At 38.9% G+C, this 17530-nt stretch overlaps 1 protein-coding gene across 3 annotated transcripts in view; it reads right to left on the bottom strand.

Moving 5' to 3' along the window:
* Positions 1 to 17530, bottom strand: part of kcnn2 (potassium calcium-activated channel subfamily N member 2) — a 106368-nt gene that overhangs the window by 45171 nt on the left and 43667 nt on the right. The window lies entirely within an intron of this gene.

The following is a 17530-nucleotide window of genomic DNA, read 5'->3' as shown; positions in this document are numbered from 1 at the left end:
TACCGAACCCCATGAGTTTCACACGTGCATTTACCGAACCCTTTGGAATGAAAAATCTTTTTTTTTTAAAATTCAAAATCAATTTCTAACCTAAATGAATTTCCATTCAAATTCCTTGTCATTTAGACAGCAAACCAAAATGTATGTTTTTGTCTTTTTTTTGATTCTCAACCCAAAAAAATGCCACATAAAAATCAAATTTTGCCACATGCCAAAAAAAAAGAAAAGCCCCATGCCAAAATCCATTTTGGCACATGGCAAAAAAAAATTCCGAATGGCAAAATCAATTTTGCCACATACCCAAAAAAATAACACACAAAAATCCATTTTGCCACATACCAAAAAAATGCCGCATGAAAAAAAAATGCCACATGCCAAAATACATTTTGCCACATGGAAAAAATGCCACATGGCAAAATCAATTTTGCCACATACAAAAAAAAAAAAAAAAATCAACGTCCCCCAAAAATGCCACCTGCCAAAATCAATTTTGCCTCATCCCCCCCCCCAAAAAATGCCACATGGCAAAAAAAAAAAAAAAAGAAAAAGCCACATGCCGAAATCCATTTTGCCACACACCAAAGAAAACGCCGCATGACAAAAAAAAGGCCACATGTCAAAATCTATTTTGCCACATACCAAAAAATGCCGCATGAAATTAAAAATTCCACATTCCAAAATACATTTTGCCAAATGGAAAAAAATGGCACATGGCAAAATCAATTTTGCCACATACAAAAAAAATAAAAAAATCCACATCCCCCAAAAATGCCACCTGCCAAAATCCATTTTGCCACATAGCAAAAAAATGCCACATGACAAAAAAATGCCACATGCCAAAATCCATTTTGCCACATACCAAAAAATGCCACATGGGAAAAAAAAAAAAGCCACATGCCAAAATCCATTTTGCCACATAGCAAAAAAATGCTACATGCCAAAATACATTTTGCCACATGGCAAAAAAATGCAACATGGCAAAATCATTTTTGCCACATACAAAAAAAAAATCCACATCCCCCAAAAATGTCACCTGCCAAATTCCATTTTGGCTCATTCCCCCCAAAAAATGCCACATGGCAAAAAAATGCCACATGCAAAAATCAATTTTGCCACATACCAAATACCTCTTTTCGTTCTCGGCTCTGCCTGAATGATCACCAAATTTGTACACTTCTCACAATTCCAATAGACAGTGTGAATTCACAACAAATAATGTTTCCTTTTGATTTACTTATCACATTGGAAAATGAAATTAAACTCTATTCATTTCACACCGTTTCTATTTTTTTGTTTTCATGTTGACATTCTCATTCTATCACATCCTTGCTTCACATACTATTTTCATGGCGTAAAATGTGACGCAAATGTTGATTTTTTAAGTCAATGCAGTGCACACCGCCTGTAGAGGTAAACAAAATTGAATAATGTGTGCATCGAGTCAGTAAATTATATATGTGAATAAAATATCGTGACCAAGTTGATGACTTGATTGTTTTTCCACGTGACTTACCTAAACAACTTGCCAACTTGAGCCACTTTTGCCCATGTTTCATATTAATGTAATGTAAAAAGTTTAAACCACTTTGAGTTGTGGTGTTTGCACTCAAATGCAATAAATTGCCCCACCAGCACCTTTTATTCTTCCGCTATTTATCCGCCTTTGCCCTTAATGCATAACCTGCCAAAGTGGGATAATGCTGCAACTGTGTTCTTTTTCACTCAGTGACACGGCATCCCGCAATCAGAACCCGAAATCCATTTTGCCACACACCCAAAAAAAAAAAAAAGCAAAATGGTAAAAAAAAAAAAAATGCCACATGCCCCCCCCCAAAAAAATGCCACATGGCAAAATCAATTTTGCCACATACCCAAAAAAAATGCCACATGCCAAAATCCATTTTGCCACACCTTCGAAAAAAATGCCACATGGCAAAAAAAAAAAAAAAAAAAAAAAAAAAAAAAAGCCACATGCCAAAATCCATTTTGTCACATACCAAAAAAATGCCACATGCAAAAAAATGTCACAGGCCAAAATCCATTTCACCACATGCCAAAAAATTGCCACATGGCAAAATCAATTTTGCCACATACCCCAAAAAATGCCACATGCCAAAATCCATTTTGCCACATACCAAAAAAATGCCAAATGGTTAAAAAAATGCCACATGCCAAAATCCATTTTGCCACACACCAGAAAAATGCCATATGCCAAAATCCATTTTGCCACATACCAAAAAAAAAAAAAAAAAAAAAAAAAAAAAAAAAAGCAACATGCAAAAAGCCATAATAAATTTTTGCCACATACCAAAGAAATATATATCAGAAAAAAAATATGCCACATGCCAAAATCCATATTGCCCATACCCAAAAAAATGCCACATGCAAAAAAATGTGACAAGCCAAAATCCATTTCACCACATGCCTAAAAAATGCCACATGGCAAAATCAATCTTGCCACATACCCCAAAAAATGCCACATGCCAAAATCCATTTTGCCACATACCAAAAAAATGCCAAATGGTTAAAAAAATGCCACATGCCAAAATCCATTTTGCCACATACCAAAAAAAATGCCACATGCCAAAATCCATTTTGCCACACACCAAAAAAATGCCATATGCCAAAATCCATTTTGCCACATACCAAAAAAAAAAAAAAAAATGCAACATGCAAAAAGCCATAATAAATTTTTGCCACATACCAAAGAAATATATATCAGAAAAAAAATACGCCACATGCCAAAATCCATATTCCCCATACCCCAAAAAATGCCAAATGCAAAAAAAAATGCAAAATGGCAAAAAAAAATAAAAAAAAATAAATGCCACATGGCAAAATCAGTTTTGCCACATACCCCAAAAAAATGCCACATGCCAAAATCCATTTTGCCACATACCAAAAAATTGCCAAATGGTTAAAAAAATGCCACATGCCAAAATCCATTTTGCCACATACAAAAAAAATGCCACATGCCAAAATCCATTTTGCCACATACCAAAAAAATGCCATATGCCAAATCCATTTTGCCACATACCAAAAAAAAAAAAAAAGCCACATGCAAAAAGCCAAAATACATTTTGCCACATACCAAAGATATATAAGAAAAAAAATATCCCACATGCTAAAATCCATTTTGCCCATACCCAAAAAAAATGCCACTTGCCAAAAAAATGCCACATGACAAAAAATGCATCATGCAAAAATCCATTTTGCCACATAACCCAAAAAATGCCACATGGTAAAAAAAAATGCCAATGACTTAAATGAATGTTCTGTACGCACAGCCCTCCCTGTCAGAATGACTTGGACATCTAGTGCCTTGTTCACAACAGGGTTAAATTTCACTGAGAAAATAATCCTGCAAATTTAAATCACAATTCCTAGTTTTTCCACATTGCTGTGAAAATAATAAAAGCCCACTGGATAAACAGTCTTTGTCCTAAATGCAATAAATACAGGCACATGCCTTCCGACACCACAAGCCCTTTTGCTTTTCTTCCACTTCTGTGATTTCTCTCACTACTTGGACTCTTTGAATAAAACAAGAGCAGAGAAAGGTGCAACATTAGCAGCGTGCAGTCAGCATTTTCAGCTTGCACTGATGCGAACATCTGCTGCCGCCACATTAAGCGCTTGCCTCCGAGTGGACGGTGCCAGTGACCACCGGTGAAGTCATCTCTCTGGGGACTTGAATGTGGCTGTAATTTAACACCCTTCGTCACTCCCACAAACACACACACACAAACGCCTACTGTGGCCCCTCCTTTCTACTCTTCATCATTTTCAGTGCAATTTACAGCTATCTATGAAGACCGAGCGTATTCACCCTGAACTAATGGCAGCAGTCCCATCACAGTGCTCTCTTATCACATTTATACAGTATCTAAACCTCTTTGTGTGAAGATAAGTCCATCAAGCTGCACTGGCTATCACAACATTTGTCAAATTCAAAGTCAGATTTTCCCAGCTCCTGCCAATAAGGCCCTTTTCTGCTTGTATGTTCTTGCTGTCAGAGCCGTCATTAGATATTTCACAAAATTGATCAGTCAGCAAACATACGGGGTGATTCCTGGTGGATTGTTTATGCCACGAGAGTAGAAGCCAGTGGGGAAAAAACATGCCAGTGAAGTGTGCTCAGTTAGAAACGTGAACATTAAATATTAGGGCTGCAGCTATTGAATATTTCAGTAGTCGGTTAAGCTATCAACTAGTAAGTTCGAATAATCGTGTAATTGAATTAGGAACATTTAACGCATTCCAGAATCAATCTTAGGAGTTGTAAAACCAAGGCTTCCTAAGATTGCACTTTCAAAAGACCATTAAATGCGAATACAAAATAAAATATGCTATGCTAACTTATTCATCAAAAGTCCGCTAGCTTAAAGTGCCTGTGACACGAAAAAGCATGTTTATTTCATAATACACACGGTATTTTATGCCCCTGAATGATATGGACCGCTTGGATGTGTGTGGAAGCGATCGCTATATTTATTTAGTTTTTTGAATCCCGCGCCATGAAAATGAGTGACTTCCGGCTTCGGTCTTTCATTGAGGAGGAGGGTGCTGTGACGTGTACGGTAGAAGACATCCTCTTCACTATACAGTGTACTGTTGTGTATGAGGACGAAGGATTCAGCTGATTTTGCGGATTAATACGTTTATTTTTCGCATCACGCCAGCCAAACGGCTGTAGAAAAATCATTCTGTGTGCGGGAGAGGCGTATGCGCCTTTTTGGAGTTTCAAAAGGTTCCCACTCACCGTGGATATTTACTGTGGGACCATTGGACTTACGAGGAAGTGAGTAAACATCTTGTTTTGTATTATGTCAAATACGAATACAGTGATTACAAAGTAAACACTACAAAATTCCTTTAAATAAAGGACTACTTACGTTTGATCATTGATAGGCATGTAAAAAGCTCTCCTCATGCTCATTAGCAGTTAGCTGTTAGCACGTTAGCTGCACAACAACTCCAGCCACCCTCCTCCCGGGAACGAACTGTAAATTGCTCTCCGTCAGGCGGTTTGCCGATCCGCGAAGACAATCGACAACCGGGTCGTCATGTCAAATAATCCAGGCTAGTTACGTGTGATTTTCCACTTCGAAGACTTTGAAACATCCCTCGGTTCGGGTTAGCATGTCGGCTAGCTGTCACTCCTTCTGGTTTGTTTACATTCTCCGAAGCCGGGGAAGGGAAATGACATATGTCCGATTTAGGTGTCATAAAATATCGTTCGGGAGGTGCGACAGCAAAGGTGAAGTCGACAGTTTTTACCATTATGGAGTAATTTTGCCATGTCGTCTTGAATAAATGGATTTTTATTATTTCATATTCCATTTAGCACAAGATTGTTATTTGCCATGACCATGTCATTTATTTAGCAATCGGGGAAAATACTTGGATAAAAAGAATATCCTGTAAAAATATGGAAGTAAAGAGACAGAAACAATGACATTTTGCCGCTCTCTTCGTCGCGTTTTCCTCGTTGTGAATAGTTCCCCCTCGACGGGCTGACTGGTCCTTCTCAAGCCATTTATATAGCTATTGGGGAAAAATACTTGGCTTAAAAAGAATATCCTGTAAAAATATTGGAGTAGAGAGACTGAAACAATGACATTTTGCGGCTCTCTTCGTCGCGTTTTCCTCGTTCTGAACAATTCCCCCTCAATGGGCTGAATAGTAAAACCGATGAGCCCAGGCTACCACTGACGTCATCCACCTGTTGGGGACGCTAAAGCCCTATAATGGTAGGCGTGGCTAACCGGCAGATTAAAAGACTAATTTCTCGTCATCTGCGCTTTGCTAAATTGTTGTATATAGTCGAATTGTCTCAAAATATGATTCTAATTCACATAATAATGCCATTTAAGACTTTTTTTCTGGTGTCATATGCTCTTTAAATGCTAACATTTTTTTTTTTTTTTTTTACAATTCTCTTAACAAATCGTTCAAACATGTAATTCCACCAAAACGACTAAATACAGTGGTATGAAAAAGTATCTGAACCTTTTGGAATTTCTCACATTTCTGCATGAAATCACCATCAGATGTGATCTGATCTTTGTCAAAATCACACTGACGAAAAAACAGTCTGCTCTAACTAAAACTACTTAAACATTTATAGGTTTTCATATTTTAATGAGGATGGTATGCAAACAATGACAGAAGGAGGAAAACAAGTAAGTGAACCATCATATTTAATATTTTGTGGCCTATCATTTGGCAGCAATAACTTCAACCAGACGCTTCCTGAAGCTGCAGATCAGTTTGGCACATCTAATCTTGGCCCATTCTTCCCTACAAAACTGCTGTAGTTCAGTCAGATTCCCGGGATGTCTAGCATGAATCACTCTCTTTAGGTCATACCACAACATCTCAATGGGGTTCAAGTCTGGACTTTGACTTGGCCACTCCGGAACGTGTATTTTTTAAAGTTGATTTACTTCTGTGTTTTGGTTCATTGTCTTGTTTCAGCATCCATCCTCTTTTTAGCTTCAACTGTCTGACAGACAGCCTCATGTTTTCCTGCAAAACATCCTGATAAAATTTTGAATTCATTTTTCCATTAATGATTGCAAGTTGTCCAGGCCCTGAGGTAGCAAAACAGCCCCAAATCATGATGCTCCCTCCACCATGCTTCACGGTGGAGATGAGGTGTTGATGTTGGTCAGCTGTTCCATTTGTCCTCCACAGATGCCGTTGTGTGTTACTCCCAAACAATTCAACTTTGGTTTCATCAGTCCACAAAATATTTTGCCAAAACATCTGGGTAGTGCCCGAGTGCCTTTTTGTGAACACTAAACGTACAACGTTTTTTTTTTTTAGACAGCAGTGGCTTCCTCCGTGGAGTCCTTCCATGAACACCATTCTTGGGCATAGTTTTAGATATAGTTGATGTGTGCACAGAGATATTGGACTGTGCCAGTGATTTCTGTAAGTTTTTAGTAGACACTCAAATGTTCCTTTTTACCTCTCTGAATATTTTGCACAAATTCCAGGCATCACCTTTGGTGGGCGGCCACTCCTTGGGTGAGAAGCAACAGTGCCAAATTCTCTCCAGTTGTAAAACAACTTCTCTGACTGTCAATCGATGAACATCCAGACTTTTAGAGATAGTTTTGTATCCTTTCCCAGCTTTATGCAAATCAACAATCCTTGATCACAGGTCTCCAAACAGCTCTTTTGACTGAGCCATGATAATCAGACAGTGCTTCTCATCAAGACAAATCTTACCAGGTGTGTGTTTTATAGTGGGCAGGGCAGCTTTAAACCACACATCAGTGACTGGGCACACACCTGACTTAAAATGTTTGGTAAAAATTTGTTTCAATTGCTCTTTAAGTCTCCTTAGGCCAGGGGTGTCCAAACTTTTTGCAAAGGGGGCCAGATTTGGTGTGGTAAAAATGTGGGAAGCCGACCTTGGCTGAGGTTCTTTAGGTACAACAACAATATATTTAAACTAGGGCTGTCAAACGATTAAAATTTTTAATCGAGTTAATTACAGCTTAAAAATTAATTAATCGTAATTAATCGCAATTCAAACCATCTATAAAATATGTCAAAATTTTTTGTATATTATGGTTGGAATGGAAAGATAAGACACAAGATGGATATATACATTCAACATACGGTACATAAGGACTGTATTTGTTTATTATAACAAATATACAAGATGGCATTAACATTATCAACATTCTGTTAAAGCGATCCATGGATAGAAAGACTTGTAGTTCTTAAAAGATAAATGTTAGTACAAGTTATAGAAATTTTATATTAAAACCCCTCTTAATGTTTTCGTTTTAATAAAATTGGTAAAATTTTAAATAAAAAAATAAACGAGTATCCCGCCATTGTTGATGTCAATAATTACTTACACAATGGTCATGGGTGCTGAAACCTATAAAATCAGTCGCACCCAAGCGCCAGCAGAGGGCGGCAAAATTCCATAAAACACAATTAACAAGTGGGCATTTCACTGTACTGTCATTTAAATCTGTCTGAGCGGGGCATGTGCGTTAATTGCGTCAAATATTTTAACGTGATTAATTTAAAAAATTAATTACCGCCCGTTAACGCGATAACTTTTACATCCCTAATTTAAACAAATTTTAGCAAGCCTTTCTGTTAAACATTTGCCTTTTTATTATAATTTCAACAGTCTTAAGCATGTCTTTTGGTTAATTTGAAACATGCATATCACATGCCGTTGAATATTCACTTGAATATACTGATGAATATACAGATCCTAAGAAACAAAATCAATTCAGAGACTTACTCCATCCGTAATAATCCCAGAAATTTTATTCCACAGGAGTTTCATGTCATCCACGGCAGTTTCGGTGAAGAAATAGTCCAATTTCCATCTATCCTTGAAGCGCCGGCCCTCAAAGTCAACTTTCCTTTTTTTGTTTATTGCTGACATTTTAGAAAATTGGGAATAAAGCGTCACACGCAGTGATGTCACTCAGAGTGCTGCTGACATCTAGTAGGTAAATGAGGAACAGCATTTAGCATCATATGCTGCTCAATTTATTATGTCTATGTGCGGGCCAGACGTTATGGGCTTTATGACAAAGGCTGCGGGCCGGATGAAATTTGACCACGGGCCGCATTTGGCCCCCGGGCCGAACTTTGGACATATCGGCCTTAGGCAGAGGGTTCACTTCTGTATTCCCCCCCCCCCCCCCCCCCTCCTGTCATTGTTTGCATGCTATGCTCATTAAAATATGAAAAACTATAAATGTTTGTGTGGTTTTAGTTAAAGCAGACACTGTATTTTCATCTGTGTGATTTTGACAAAGATCAGATCACATTTCATGGTGATTTTATGCAGAAATGTGAGAAATTCCAAAAGGTGCCGATCGGTCAAACCGTTCGGGCTGTGTGGGGCGCCATTCAAAAACAACAAAAAAAGGAATTTTACTGTACAGGCCTTTGTTATGCTATTGCTATGCTATACGAATCTCAGAAGTGCAACACTGTAAATGTTGCTTTCATATTGGAACAGGAACATAACACCCTGCATTCAAATGTGCGATAGCGTCAGTGACGGTGTTTGGGCTGAGGTATGAAACACTTCACATGCAGTGACAATTGCTTTCAACGCAATAGAGCGGGAGAAGTGAGAGACTTCACATCTCTGTTGCAATACAAAGTGCTTTTTGGTACAAGTTTTGTCCAGATCTGTTATAGCTATTATAGCACCGCCACAGGTAGACATTTTACATTGAGAATGGCAGACAGATGACTCTTTTACGGGTATTTTGGTGCATTTTGGTTTCAAATCTTGTAAACATAGGGTCACTTCATGTTGATTTTGGAGCATTAACAGGTCCCTTCCTATTAAGATTGGGTCACTTCTTGTTGATTTTGGGTTCACTTCCTATTGATATTGGGTCATACCATGCATCATACCCATAGGCGGATCTACTATTCAGGTGAAGTAGGTGATCGCCTTAGGCCCCCAACAAGTAGGGGGCCCCCAACCAGCTGCTCTTGCCCCAACGAGCAAGGGCTTGGGCCACCGGAGCCAGCAGCACCCCCAACTATTCGTCATGTATAATTATGTCAGCATACCAAACAAACAAATAACAAAACAAAAAAGAAAGCAATGCAGCAAAAGTTGCATTTATATTATCTCCCCCACACACATGCACTACAATGGACTGCTCCACGACGACGGACTGAGTATTAGTTGCTTAACTTTATTTAGCGCCGTTTAGCTTAGTTTAGCTCCGTTTAGCATCTCTTAGCTCCACTTAGCTGTTCGTTAGCTTCACTTAGCTCTCCCGCGTTTTTCACGCCACTAAGCTCGCTATTTTTACAGCTCACTTGCTACTTTGCACGTCGGCTATCGTTTATATCGAACACATGAGCAAATGTGCAGTGAGGGAGACGTTGAGAATAGGCCGCTAATGCCTCTTTTAACTTTCTTCTTCGTCACACCGAACATAAACACACTGACAGCACACCCTGTGGCGAAACAATGCAGTACAGTTCCAATCAGTCATACAATGACAATCAACAGCTGGTTAACAGCATATGCTAACGAAAAAAAAAATTAAATCTGTTAGTGACACCACAAGCAATGACGAAGAACGTTTTTTTTTACGGAGTGTAAAGCTTTCGGTTAGCGGTTTAGCGACCGTACCTCCGGTGAACATTTCAAAATAAAAGCATGTCATGTTCGTCATATAAATAAAGATTTCTGGAGTTAATCCCACGTACAGTTGTGGTCAAAAGTTTACATACACTTGTGAAGAACATAATGTCATGGCTCTCTTGAGTTTCCAGTTATTTCTACAACTCTGATTTTTCTCCGATAGAGTGATTGGAACAGATACTTCTTTGTCACAAAAAACATTCATGAAGTTTGGTTCTTTTATTACTTTATTATGGGTTAACAGAAAAAGTGATCAAATCTGCTGGGTCAAAAATATACATACATGGATCTGAAAAAGCGAATCATTGACTTGAACAAGTCAGGAAAGCAAAGCAGCTGCAGGTCCCAAGAGCAACAGTGCAAACAATTGTTTGTAAGTAAAAAGTGCACTGTTTTGTCACTGCCACGATCAGGAGGAAAACGCAAGTTATCACCTGCTGCTGAGAGAAAATTGGTCAGGAGGGTGAAGATTCAACCGAGAATCACCAAAAAGCAGATCTGCCAAGAATTAGAAGCTGCTGGAACACAGGTGTCAGTGTCCACAGTCAAGCGTGTTTTGCATCTCCTTGGACTCAGAGGCTGCCGTGCAAGAAGGAAGCCCTTGCTCCAAAAGCGGCACCTTACGGCTCGACTGAAGTTTGCTGCTGATAACATGGACAAAGATAAGACCTTCTGGAGGAAAGTTCTGTGGTAAGACGAAACAAAAATCGAGCTGTTTGGCCACAATGCCCAGCAATATGTTTGGAGGAGAAAAGGTGAGGCCTTTAACCCCAAGTACACCATGCCTACCGTCAAGCACGGTGGTGGTAGTATTATGCTGTGGGGCTGTTTTGCTATGGAACTGGTGCTTTACAGAGAGTAAATGGGATAATGAAGAAGGAGGATTACCTTCAAATTCTTCAAGATAACCTAAAGTCATCAGCTCGAAGATTGGGTCTTGGGCGCAGTTGGGTGTTCCAACAGGACAATGACCCCAAACACACATCAAAAGTGGTAATGGAATGGCTAAATCAAGCTAGAATTAAGGTTTTCGAATGGCCTTCCCAAAGTCCCATTGAGAACTTGTGGACAATGCTGAAGAAACAAGTCCATGTTAGAAAGCCATCAAATTTAACTGAACTGCTCCAATTCTGTCAAGAGGAGTGGTCAAAGACTCAACCAGAAGCTTGACAGAAGCTTGTGGATGGCTACCAAAAGCGCCTAATTGAAGTGAAAATGGCCAAGGGACATGTTACCAAATATTAGCGCTGCTGTATGTATATTTTTGACCCAGCAGATTTGATCACTTTTTTCTGTTCACCCATAATAAAGTCATAAAAGAACCAAACTTCATGAATGTTTTTTGTGACAAAGAAGTATCTGTTCCAATCACTCTATCAGAGAAAAATCAGAGTTGTAGAAATAACTGGAAACTCAAGAGAGCCATGACATTATGTTCTTCACAAGTGTATGTAAACTTTTGACCACAACTGTACTTCAGAATTAATATTATAATATGTAGAGTAAATACTACAGAATACAGATTCTACACCAAGAATAGCTTTCAAATGACACTCTTTATGACAAATATGACTGGCAATGAATAATTATCGTAATTATTATTCTACTACTTCCTTTAAATATTGGGTCACTACCTGTTGATATGGGTGGGTTTCGGGTTCAATTCTTGGGTCATTCCCTGTTGATGTTGAGATATTACCGGGTTACCTTCTGTAGATATTGGGTCACTTCCTCTTGATTTTGGGGCATTTCAGGTTCACTTCCTTTTTATTTGGGGGCTTTCGGGTTAATTTAAGTCCGAAAATAGTATTTTAATGAAAATAACGGATCCTAAAAATAGTTATAGATGTAGGTCAAGCATGTGGCGCCATTGGAGTAAAAGCCTGTTTGTTGTGCACAGTTTGTGCCTTTTTCATGTTTTTGCTTTTTCAGTTTCTGTTTCTGTGTTTTCTTATGTCATTTTTCTGTTGATTTGTGTGATATGGACACACCGTGTGACTCCTGAATAAAGATCATATACTGTAATATATATATATATATATATATATATATATATATATATATATATATATATATATATACACAGTGGTACCTCTACATACGATCACTTCGACACACGATCTTTTCGACATCCGACGTAAAATTTGAGCCGCCATTTGTTTCTACATCCGACGAGTTGCTCGAAATACGACGACATGACAGCACTGCAAACGAACGCACGGTGGATTTTCTTGTGTGAGAAATCAACACAGTTTTCAAAAAAAGTTGATACAGTTGGAGAAACAAGGAAAAAAGTGATGCTTACCTTTGAAATGAAGATGCAAGTTATAGAAAAATATGAGCTTGGGGTGCGCGTCCCTGAACTGGCTCAACAATACAGCTCCATGGTCCTCTTCCGACCACCGTTCGCCACTATTTATAAGTTAAGGTGACAATTATTATTGTGGTAACATTGCCAAGGAAATCGCCAGCTTCGTCACGTTTTTATCATTTATTTAAGAACTTATCCAACACAAAACGCCCATTGTCTTAAGCAGTTGACTGCTCTCAAGAAAACGAAAGTATTATCTCTACCGCACCGACCTATCTCACTGAGACGTCAGCTTCGCGGTGCGTTCAGGGACAGTCAAAAGTGTCCGCCATATTAGAATCCGATTCGTTACATTATTTACAGGAATAATTATTAATTATTCTTCTTCTTATTATATTATTCTGAATTATTTATTTAGAACTTATTTGTTTTTCTATGTTTAATTGCCATTTGTAACAGTGCCAGCAGTATTTATTAAGAATTTAGTGTATGTTTTTAGGCTTTGGAACGAATTAATGGAATTATAATGTATTCCTATGGGAAAATCCTGCTCGACACACGACCATTTCGACTTACAAACAAGGTCCTGGAACGAATTAAATTCGTATGTAGAGGTACCACTGTATATAATTTCCTGTTTATATTGGGTCACTTTCTGTTGATATGGGGGGGATTTCGGGTTAACTTCTCATATGTATCGGTTCACTTCTTGTTAATTTTGTGGGATTACCGGGTCACTTCCTGTTGATTCTGGTGCATTTCGGGTTCACTTCCTATTCATATTGAGTCATTACCTATTGATATGGGGAGATTTTGAGTTAAATTCTTGGGTCACTTCCTCTTGATTTTAGTGGCATTACCGGGTTACTTCCTGTAGATATCGGGTCACTTCCTGTTCATATTGGGAGATTTCAAGGTCACATTCTGTTGATTTTGGGGCATTTCAGGTTCACTGCATGTTAAGATTGGGTCACTTCCTATTGATTTTGAGGCATTACTGGGTCACTTCCTGTAAATATTGGGAGGTTTCAGGGTCACATTCTGTTGATTTTGGGGCATTTCAGGGTGACTTCCTGTTAATATTGGGTCACTTCTCCTTGATTTTGCGGCATTTTGGGTTTACTTTCTATTTATATTGACTCACTATCTGTTGATATGAGGGGGATTTTGAGTTCAATTCTTGTACATACACTTCCTGTTGATTTTGGAAGATTTCTGGGTCACTTTCTATTGGTTCAGGGACATTGTGGGGGTCACTTGGGTTGGAAATCATGAAGAGTGAATGGACGTTTTGTGCCACTGAAATGAATCGGAAATTTTGTCCATTAGAAATGAATGTTAATGCCTTTGACGAAATTTGGCCGAACTGTACATTTTTAGCAAAAACTACACAGCACTTTTTAGCGATCACTGTCAATGGCACTGCATGAGTTAACTTAGGTTCTTTGAACATATTTTATGTGCATCTGATGCATTTTGGGACTAATCAAATATGTGTAACAGAGTTATTATGGATATGTGTGATTCCACTTGTCCACATTAGAAGGCACAATAGCGCCCCCAACTCATGTGGTGACTATAAATAGCTGGGCGCGCCGCAGATGGCGCCAGTTGTAATTTGTCATCAGCAAAGGTGAGTTGAATAGCATTGCTAAATTGCTATTAGCTTAGCGCCAAAGAGCTAACCATTTCCAATTATTCTTCAGCATATTGTGGCTAGGCCTGTGAGAGTGACCAGCTCGCATCGTGTGCGTGTGTTATGCAGGTACAATTATTGTTTATTATTATTATTTTCCGCCAGTTGTAATTTTTCATCAGCAAAGCATGTTGTGGCGAGGCCTGTGAGAAAGACCAGCTCGCATCGTGTGCGTGTGTTATGCAGACAATAAAAAGTCGAAAACCATCCGCGTCTCCTGGAGCTAAATTAAAACACAACACAACCCAGAGTCCAGGAGTTCGACGCTCCAAATTGCAGCAGACAAAGAAAAAGGGGTTACATATGGATACATACTTTCTGAAAAAAAAAATCCAATTAGGCTCGAGCGTATGACGTGGCACTCGCGAGGTTTCCGCCGCTATCGCCATTGTGGAAGCGAGAAACATAAGCAATGAGGCATTTCAACACAGGTCGCTCTTTAAAAATGGTTGGAAATTATTGTGCGGTAAAGAATTGCAACAACCGATCGAATAGAAAGGAGAATGTACAGCTCGACGGAACACCATTGAGTTTCTTCCGGATCCCTACATGGAGAAAAGGCGAGGGAAAGCTCATATCTGAACTTACCAAACGTCGAAGAATGGCATGGGTGGCCTCGATCAGAAGGAAGGGCATAACGTTTGATTCTCCAGTTACACACTGAGTTTGCTCTATGCACTTCCACTCCGGTAAGTTAATTTCGTTTGTTTACGCAAATTTCAGTAACTTTACGCCCTAAGTCGGCCTGTTGTTAGCTATTGCTAAAGCTAAACAACTAGCATGCATACATGTGCATTGTCTTCATAAGACATAATTCATGTCGTTGCTAAATGAAAAAGCTGTAATATTTTGACGTGAGAGAGTGGCAAAGAATTTGTACACAGGCTACATTTTATGCAGCAAAAGATTTGTACATCCGTGGTCACAGACTAATGTAAACACACATTGCCTACCTTTGCTAGAAAGATGTGTTGCCGTTTGCTATGGTCATAAAGTGAAGATCCTGCACCCATCCGCAGCAAAACTGTTCGTAGCTTTGTAGCGATTTGTAGTTTCGGAATTGCTGATGAGTGTAGTAACATATACCAAACACTAAATACAGCATGATGTCCATTTCGCGTAGTGGTGGAAGCTTGTCGACATCTTTATTCCATTTGTGTTCGGCTTGCTCGTGAGGGTCAACATTGTTCACATCCTTAAAATTGCTCACATATCTGTCCTTCGCCGTGGTAACAAGTTTGTCTCTGTATCGAACTGGCAAGTATTCCTTACTTTTTTCCATCTTTGGTTGCCGCTAAGTTTAAATGTCCCGTGATGCTTCCGCAATGGTTGCGTTGTCGCAAATCTCGCATGATCCCGTGCTGCTGTGACGTAAACGCTCGAGCCTAATTACAAGTGGATACGTTGAATTACATTGAAGCAGAAATCATACACTTTTTTTTTTGTCATCTTGTCTCGTCTCTTACATTAAAAAAAAATCAGCTATGATGTCAAGCTATACGTAGCACCGGCTTTAGTTCATTGGGTGTTACTATGCTGACTCACTTTCAATGCAGTAACATTTATTATTTGTTATTAAAGTGAAGACATAGGGCTCTCTAGATGGGGCACTTGCGTCACATGAATCCAATTCATGAAAATTTTTTAATTAGAGGTGTCCCGATCCGATATTTGGATCGGATCGGACGCCGATATGGGCAAAAAAATGCGCATCGGTCTCGGATTGGAACACGGAAAAATTCCGATCCAGACTTCCGATCCAGTTTTTTTAAAAAAGTTCGGTCCGGGTTTTCCAGCACACCGATTTACATAATGCATTCCAGGTTTTGCTTCGCTTTGCTTAAAATCCGGTCCAATTTTACGGCACACCTTCAACACACTGCATTTATATTACCGTCTCCCAATTTACCGAGAGACTTTATCGGTAAAAATGTCAGCTGTGTGGGATCATTTCACCTTAAAGGACGACATAGACGAAGAGGCAGAGTGCAACATATGCCACAATAAAGTCAAGCGTAGTGGTAAAGCTGTAAGAAGTTTTAATACAACCAACCTAATCAAGCATTTAGCGAAATGCCACCACAAACAATATGAGGAGTATGTTAAGAAAACCGAAGACAAAAAGAAAGGTCCTACACAACTAACACTGGCAGAAACTTTTGCTATGCGTGACAAACTGGCACTCGACAGTCCCAAAGCCCAGGGAATAACAAGAGTCATTGCCGAAGAATTCATTCTGGATGACGAGCCATTATCTCACGTGAGTAAAGACGCACCATCCAACACTTAGAACCACGGTACAACATGCCCAGCCGTCATTACATCCTTGAGCGATTCGGCCATGGAAGATTCGAGAACGATTCACAAACATCCAAATTCCGATTAATGAAATATGTCAAGTAAAGCGGAACTAATACACAGCGTGGTCTTTGGGACGCAATGAGAAACTGACCACATTGTGTCCCGAAAGTAAACATAATGTTTGCCATAGACCCGGGTAATGCCAATGCTTAACTCACGGCTTTAGCTCAACTCATGCCGCTGGATAAAAAACACAAGAATACCTGACTGCTGCTGACAGCCGCTACAAACTACGCCAACGTCATTTTACTGGAGATAATAGATATCATATGTATATTGAACTAGATGCAAAAGGACAGACTCGACTGCGTTAGCAACATTGAAGTATTGAAAACCAGATGCGTTAGTAAACAGCCGCCATCTTAAAGCAGAAGACTTCCCTAGTAGGTTGTTGTGAACCTTCCAAGCGAACCTAATTAACTTTTTATCTAAAATACTCCTAAATCGGCAAAATCTTGACTTGAATCTATCTTCAAAACAGTTTTAAAACTTTCACATGTCGAAAGTAGACAGAAGGGAAATTATGGAATAACGGGAGCAATTTTAACAACTTTAACAGTTGATTCGCAAAATTAAATGAATTGAATGTAGCTTAAAGCTGCTGATACAGAATGAGGACTTGAGTATTTTATTTACTGTTTTAAAATGTTAACTTGATACTGTAATAGTCGTTTATTTAAACCTGAGAGGCTTTTTATACAATTTTTGTAACTAATGCACGAAAAATTAAAAGCATCTAATAGCTTGGGGGATTTGTGGGATTTTCCACTGAGGTTGTTGGTGTGTTTTGCTTTTTTAAGACAGTTTACAATATTATTTGCACGTTTTACTGACTGACTATGCCATTTCTGTTTGTTATTTATAATTTTTTGTGTTTGTCACTGAATAAACAGGTCAGTTTCTTGTTACCAACCGTTGTGTGTTATTCAAACTCACCTAATTCAGCTGGCTAGTTGTTATCAAGAGTACTAAAACCTTTTTCAACATGAGTCTG

Source organism: Corythoichthys intestinalis, chromosome 17 (genome assembly GCF_030265065.1).
Source record: "Corythoichthys intestinalis isolate RoL2023-P3 chromosome 17, ASM3026506v1, whole genome shotgun sequence".
In the NCBI taxonomy this organism is placed as follows: domain Eukaryota; kingdom Metazoa; phylum Chordata; class Actinopteri; order Syngnathiformes; family Syngnathidae; genus Corythoichthys; species Corythoichthys intestinalis.
The sequence above is the reverse complement of the archived record's forward strand: the minus strand, read 5'-3'. Positions and strand labels throughout refer to the sequence as shown.